This window comes from Sinocyclocheilus grahami, unplaced genomic scaffold (genome assembly GCF_001515645.1).
Source record: "Sinocyclocheilus grahami isolate Dianchi unplaced genomic scaffold, SAMN03320097.WGS_v1.1 scaffold340.1, whole genome shotgun sequence".
NCBI classification, from domain to species: Eukaryota; Metazoa; Chordata; class Actinopteri; order Cypriniformes; family Cyprinidae; genus Sinocyclocheilus; species Sinocyclocheilus grahami.
In genome coordinates, this window is record NW_015505519.1 from 584,270 (window position 1) to 592,098 (window position 7,829).

The 7,829-nt window shown below is 35.3% G+C and overlaps 1 protein-coding gene and 1 pseudogene across 1 annotated transcript in view; both read right to left on the minus strand.

Annotated features, from left to right (window-relative positions):
• Nucleotides 1-2,489, minus strand: part of LOC107603067 (probable tubulin polyglutamylase TTLL2) — a 6,068-nt gene extending 3,579 nt beyond the window's left edge. Inside the window, exon 1 of the mRNA XM_016295766.1 lies at nt 2,424-2,489. The gene's annotated coding sequence lies outside the window, so the exon portion shown is untranslated. The remainder of the gene's footprint in view (nt 1-2,423) is intronic.
• Nucleotides 2,490-5,014: 2,525 nt separating this feature from the next.
• LOC107603069 (protein unc-93 homolog A-like) overlaps nt 5,015-7,829 on the minus strand; it is a 10,942-nt pseudogene continuing 8,127 nt past the window's right edge.

The following is a 7,829-nucleotide window of genomic DNA, read 5'->3' on the forward strand; positions in this document are numbered from 1 at the left end:
TGTAAACATTGTGAGATAGCTAGTTATAATGGTAATTAAACAAAGTTTTGCTCACTCAGTGTATTTTTGATTTTACACTTGGGTAATTTTGTTGCAGTAGCACGAGATAGCTTGATTTAAAACTTTGAATTGAATAAAAAATGACAAGGAGGCTAAGCAGTTAATAATAAAATAAGAACAAATAAAGTAATTACTAATGATAGCACAAATTTAAAAAAAAATCACGATAGGCCTACAAATGAAATAAATTGCTTTTTAGTTTTTCAGGTAGGTCTAACACACAGTAGGGCTATTAAGAGAGATTTTTTTTTTTTTTTTACCAATTATCCAAATAATGTTTAATCCTAGAAAGCTATTATTATCAGAGGGCACGTGAGCATAACGGTTAGCAGATCAATGAATGAGAGGGCAGCGTTACCAGAGTTGCCCATACACCACACCTTGTTACAGCACAGTAGGGCTATTGCAGACAGAAACAATACTGTACTACATAGATGTTTCTGTCAGCTTGATTTTTGAGTGGACTTTGCTGTTTCGATAAACATGAACGGTATATGAGTGGAGCACTCACATGGGCCGTGAGTGACTGAGCTGAGCACACACACGCATAGAGTGGGATAATACCATAGACCATAAAAAACAGGATAATATGCAGAGCGTCACACCACGTGAAAGTGAATCCTGAGCGGTGAACTTCTTGAGACATGGGACAAAACGGGTCCAGCAAGGGTAACTGCTATTAGATTTAAAAATAAAAATATTTTCCATTTTAAATGTCATGAGGGATTAATAATAGAATGTATTTAACACAATTTTCACCTTCAATTTAATTTTCTCATTATTATACCAAATCTATGTTTCTTAATGTCCTCTCACTACATCAAAAACAGTGTGTCTACAGAGAAGGGTTCAAGCATTTATATGCAATAAAATGTATAAAAAGTTTTTTTTATAATTATTTTTTAAAAATAATATCGCCTATCAAAGCAAGGTTGTTTTTAATGACACATGCATGTTTAATACGATTTTAAAGTTGCGTCCCCACTTTTTGTCAACACCGTCAGACATTCAATAAAATGTAATAAAATCAGGCAATATCAGGGGCAGCTGTCACTCTAAAGGACGCCCTTGCCACAGTTCACCTCTGCAGAGTACATCAGTGTCAGACAGGCTCTGCTAAGTTTTATAGTTTTAGAATATTTTAAATCCTAATGTTAATATTTCCTGTGACACAGCCATGATATGTCAACACCATCTTCCAATTTCTGAGGAAATTATTTGAAATATTTAGATAATTGTATTCTCCTGAAGCAGGTTCCATTAGCATCTAGCGTCAACAGAAAAAAATAAAATGGCTACTACATGAACTCCACTGGTTTTGTGAAAGAAATGCCAAATTTGTCACCACCATAAGATTTTGTGTTTCAATGATATATCAAAATACTTAAATCTGACTTGAATAAAAGCTTTATAAACAATAACATACTCACTGTTTGTTGTGTTTGTTTTAATACAGTAATTGACTGATTCAATGTATGAGATAGTTAAAATGACTACAAATTCAGGTTTTCGTCACCTCCGTCAGATGTGTCAACTCCGTCAGTTGAATATTTTGATAATATTTCATTATGATATTTTATATTTGTTGTGGAATTGTTGGTCACATGTGAAAGTGTAATCTGTCTGCTAACACCAGAATGTGTTTTGAAATGTTAAAAACATCTTGAATGCTGTTAAAGATAAAGCTGAAATTATATTACACAGTCCAAGGTTAAAAAAAAGAGCACATTTTGTTAAAAAAAGAGAAAAGTTGGGAGGTTGAATCAAAGCATAGCTCGGTAGCTTAGTACATATAAGATACATAAATGTAGTTTCATTTGTCTGAGTACAAGGTTTTATTTTTTCAATTTTGCACCCTGATTTGTCCCACTTCTCAAGAATGACTGCGGTTGGGAAACACTGGTCTAGAGGCTCATACAAACTGGAACATATACCAGTTTAAATTAATCTAAGTTAGTTAAGGCAGTCATGATAAGGAGTTTATGCATCGACTAATACCAGATCATTCTTGTGCATGTAAACACAGTCATAGTACGATGAGAAAGACATTTAAATTAGCTCACGAAATAAAGCACAGCTTTTAATAAAGCACAATAAAGCCAGTGTGTTTTTTTTTACATCCATTCATATAACTTACCTCAGTTTTAGTGCATCTAGTTACACTGAGAAAGACATTTAAATTAGCTCACGAAATAAAGCACAGCTTTTAATAAAGCACAATAAAGCCAGTGTGTTTTTTTTTTACATCCATTCATATAACTTACCTCAGTTTTAGTGCATCTAGTTACATATTTAGGTCTAATTTCACACTTTTTTCGATTTCAAAGTCGTTTGTAAAGTATATTTGCATAAATCACTCTTACCTGAGCTCTGTCGCCTGATAGATCCTCCACAGAGTTCCTGTCAGACATCTTGTGTGTCCTTTTGTGTCCTCTGCTCTGGTCATCTTTCGTTGCTAGGAAACGTTTGAATAAAAGCGCGCCACGTGAGCTGCTGCGTTACCTTGCGAGGTCGGAGCAGGTGACGTCACTATGTGTGAAGATGTGTATTTTATAAGATATTTTAAATATGTTACTAATAGTCAAACATTTAAGACGTTATCATATAAATGAAATGGGCAACCTAATATTTAGAAGTGAAGTTGAATCATGTAGACCTCATGTCACATATAGGCCTAATTGCATTACAATTTATATCAAATGATTTTCTCTGGAAATGTTCAGACCCGAAAAAAAAGAAGAAAAAAACCCCATGTTCAGACCCGAATATAGAGAACAAGAAAACACTGCCACCTATGGAGATCAAAATAGCCTACACAACAAACACTACAAAACATACAAACATACACACTACAGAAAAGGCAAGACTGGCAAGGACCAGTTTGCTATTAGTGAGGATGCTGCCATCTACTGGTCACAACGCAAAGCAACACAGAGACTGTGGTGCGTTATTCTGTAATATTATCAGTGCACATGCTATATACCAGGGTTCCTCAAATCTTGTCCTGGAGGGCCAATGCGCTGCATAGTTTAGCTCCAACCCTGATCAAACTCAGCTACCTGTGATTTTCTAATGAACCTGAAGACATTGATTAGCATGCTCAGGTGTGTTTGATTAGGGTTAGAGCTAAACTCTGCACTCTAAAAAAGCGATTGGATTGTTTTGACCCAGCAGTTGGGTTACTACCCAGAAGGTTGGGTTAAACATTTAACCCAACCGCTGAGTCAAAACAGCCCAATTGCTGGGTTTGTCCCTATTTTACCCAGCACTGGGTTGTATTTAACCCAGCATTTTTTAGAGTGTGCAGGAAAGTGGATCTCGTGGGCCAGATTTGAGGATCCCTGCTATATACTACATTATATGTTATGTATACCATAAGTTTATTATAGAAATACAGTGATTTACACTGTAGTCTTCGTAGCAGCATGCAGGTGGCATACAGAGACAGTAAATCTTAGGCTATATTCCAGCTGTTAGTCTTGGGGAATTTCTGAAATTTCATTTCTGTCATGGTTACTAAAATTGTTAGTTTGTCATGTAAATTATGCACTGCTTAAAGGAGTATAGATCAGGATTTCACCGTATTATCAGCCCATAAAAATGTCCTAAAACTGTTTATTTGGAATATACACTTTAAAAAATGGTTGGGTTGTTTTGACCCAGAGGTTGGTTTGTTTTGACCCAGCGGTTGGGTTGTTTTGACCCAGCGGTTGGGTTGTTTTGACCCAGCGGTTGGGTTGTTTTGACCCAGCGGTTGGGTTGTTTTGACCCAGCGGTTGGGTTGTTTTGACCCAGTGGTTCAAAACAACCCAATAGCTGGGTTTGTCTCTTTTTAACCCAGCATTTTTTAGAGTGTACTGTACAGTGTGTCGTGGACACAGAATATTTGTACACTATCTCGTAAGAATCCAAGCGCATGTTTTAAAGTTGTTTTCTTCAGTTGAATAACTGTTAAAAAGTGTTTTTTTTAGTGCTGTCATAAAAATATTTCTGGTAAGCTGGGAATGTGAATGTTACATATCATTCAGAGAGGCATAACCAGAATTATTGTCTGAATTACAACCCAGATGCATAGAATGAGATTCAATTGCTTCATTTTGATCCACTGTTATATTGCTCATTTCTTACATAACAACACTAATAGCTATTGCTTCAGGAAGAGTGTAATCTTCAAATTATTCTTTGATTCCTTTTTTTTCTTCTTTGGTGCAAAAGCTTCATAATGACTCACTCAGACTATCTATATGAGCATGTCAGGAAGATCCTGTAACATGCAGCGATGCCCTTTAGACATTGCTAATAACGGCTATAAAGGTTATAATCTGTGCAGAATCTTTTTTCATTAATTCTATTATTTTAATATTGTGGAAATATTTACATTTCGTGTAACATTCTGTCTGGAATGATTATTATATAATTTGCTACATTATTTTTTATGTTCTCAGTTAGACATTTTATTACCTGGATCTCATCCTGTGATTTTTGTCTTGTAGATTTGACATGTGAGCTTTGACTCAGTATGATGCAATGGGAAACTGATACAGTCGCTGCGTAATTTAGTTTATGGTAAAAACAGCTGATTTATTATATATAGACATCAATCTCTACTTTATGATCATATTTTCTATATGATCTCCTAATCTACTTAACACTTTGTTCATGTTAACATTTAACAGTATTTGATCTGCTGCATATGAGGTAAATGCAATAAACATATTAAAAGAAAAGAAAAAAGTAATATAATGGATATACTGAAATAAATTGTTTGTGCTTTTGTACAGAAATAAAAAATAATAAAGAAAATTATCAAAACATTTACATGCCACATCAAAAAAACAGAATAGCTTCTCAACACTGTAAAACATACAGAAAAATAATCTCTGAATGACAACAAAAAAAAAATTTACATACTGAGATACATACTGATGATGCAGAACTATCAACTAAAATCTATTTACATTTGTGTCTGAGAGATTATATCTTTTTCATCTTTGTCATTCAATTCTTTGAGGTCGGTCTTTTCTGGTTTATGCAAGTTGTCAATAGTCACTTGTGGAGTTGGATGCTTGTACTCGTTGTACTCAACATAAAGGTAAGTTACCATGGTAAGGGCAAGAACTGCCAAAGCAACGTAGATTTTGGTGGACAGGCAGATGAATGTGCTGTAAGCAAAGGCTATAACAAAACCGAGTGACTCCCACATGCGGTAGTTAGCAAATGCTGCTTCTTTGTGCTCAACAAAGAGAATGCCATAAAGTGCTGCATATGAAATAAACACACAGTATAATGACTATACAGTATATTTCTAAATAAAAAAAAATATATTAGGTTATATTTATATATATATATATATGTGTGTATATATATATATATATATAAACATGTTAAAACATCTATGGAAGTATTTCTATAAACATTATTATAATATTTAATTATTTCTTTCTTTTTATTATTTTATTCATATTTATGATGTAAAAATAAAAAAAAATTGTAATAAAATAGCCTGATTTTAGGCTGTTCATAATTATAGACTGTTTATCGGAATTTAGCACCAAAAACTATCCATTTTATATTCGTAAGAATAGCTTAACTGTATAGATAACTAAGTAGTATGCAGTATAAAGCACTTACCATTGGTTTGTGTTTGCCACACAGCGTCAGCCATCCCCCAGAGGGCCGGAAACACAAAGAACACTCCCAGCAGGTCTGGATGAGGCTCCCAGAACAAAAGACCCAGAAAACAGCCCAGGTTTGTCACTGCAGCTGTGAAAGTGTAGTAAGACAGAATGAACAACAACCATACTAACAACCATACTTAACCTTTAAACCATATGTCAACCTGTTCTTTTATTACCCAAGCAAAAGAGGGCGATTCTTCCAGTGTATTGAGCCAGTTTACCAAATGCGAATGAGCACAGGGAGTTAGAAGCACCAAAGCAGATCATCACAAAGCCAACATAGTGTATTCCTAACGCACAAGTCACATAGTTCTGCAGGGGAAAGAGGGTCACAAACACATTACATTCATTATATATAAAAAAAAATATTATATTATATATATATATATATATATATGTGTGTGTATATATATATATATATATAAACATGTTAAAACATCTATGGAAGTATTTCTATAAACATTATTATAATATTTAATTATTTCTTTCTTTTTATTATTTTATTCATATTTATGATGTAAAAATAAAAAAAAATTGTAATAAAATAGCCTGATTTTAGGCTGTTCATAATTATAGACTGTTTATCGGAATTTAGCACCAAAAACTATCCATTTTATATTCGTAAGAATAGCTTAACTGTATAGATAACTAAGTAGTATGCAGTATAAAGCACTTACCATTGGTTTGTGTTTGCCACACAGCGTCAGCCATCCCCCAGAGGGCCGGAAACACAAAGAACACTCCCAGCAGGTCTGGATGAGGCTCCCAGAACAAAAGACCCAGAAAACAGCCCAGGTTTGTCACTGCAGCTGTGAAAGTGTAGTAAGACAGAATGAACAACAACCATACTAACAACCATACTTAACCTTTAAACCATATGTCAACCTGTTCTTTTATTACCCAAGCAAAAGAGGGCGATTCTTCCAGTGTATTGAGCCAGTTTACCAAATGCGAATGAGCACAGGGAGTTAGAAGCACCAAAGCAGATCATCACAAAGCCAACATAGTGTATTCCTAACGCACAAGTCACATAGTTCTGCAGGGGAAAGAGGGTCACAAACACATTACATTCATATTTCATTAGGACGAATTGGTATTCATGTACTCCCAGTCTGTAGGGCCGTAACCACTACAGACTCTGAGAGAGACAAGTCCCCCCCAATAATAAGGCCTATATTTAAAATTCTTGCATTGCTCTGCTGCCCTCCATTACGCAACCCTCTGTTGTTTGGATGATGAAAAGTTACGTTTTTAATTTAGGCTGGTCTGCTTATAAACTTAAAGCAAAAAGAACAATGGCTTTGTTTAAGGACTTGGCACTTAATCTGGATTGAAAAGGACCCTGGATTGTTGTTATATTGTTATGATTTGACAATGTTGACAATTACGATTATTATTATTGTTTTTCAAGCATTCAGTTAAAAAAAATTAGGCTGGTCTGCCTCAGCGATCTAACACCGCTTGTCAATGTCAAAATGACCAAGATGGCCAATCAAATTGAAGTAGGCAGAGTTTACGGTTCACAAAAACAGAGCAGTTCGAAGCATCCGTTTTGACTTTGAAGAGAGCAAAGTAAGATGGAAAAAACGAAGCATATAATTAGGGCTGTCAATCGATAAACAATGTTTTATCTAATTAATCACATCCTTTTTCTGTGATTAATCTCGATTAATCGCACACTTCATGAAATTAAGCATAGACCATTCATCTTGTTTCAAATAGACTTGATCGGTGTCGCGTCATAGCTGTGTGGGCGGAAACAGTCCTTTCCCCCTCATTGGAAAGGGCGCTCTCGCACTGAAACGGCAAATACGCCTTGCAGAAGAAACCCAGGAAATGCCAATAGACTTGATCGGTGTCGCGTCACAGCTGTGTGGGCGATGTTGGCGGGGGGAAAATCAGTCCTTTCCCCCTCATTGGAAAAGCATTGTTTGACTCAGAATGGCCTACATAAAATAATTTCTGCCGCTCGACAGAGCAACATACGCATAAAAACTGAGCCGTATTGGGTCAGACTGTCCATACGGTATCTGTGAATGGAAAAACGACCCAACGGAATGGCCAGAGGTGTCGTTTCCCGACATTTTTTGT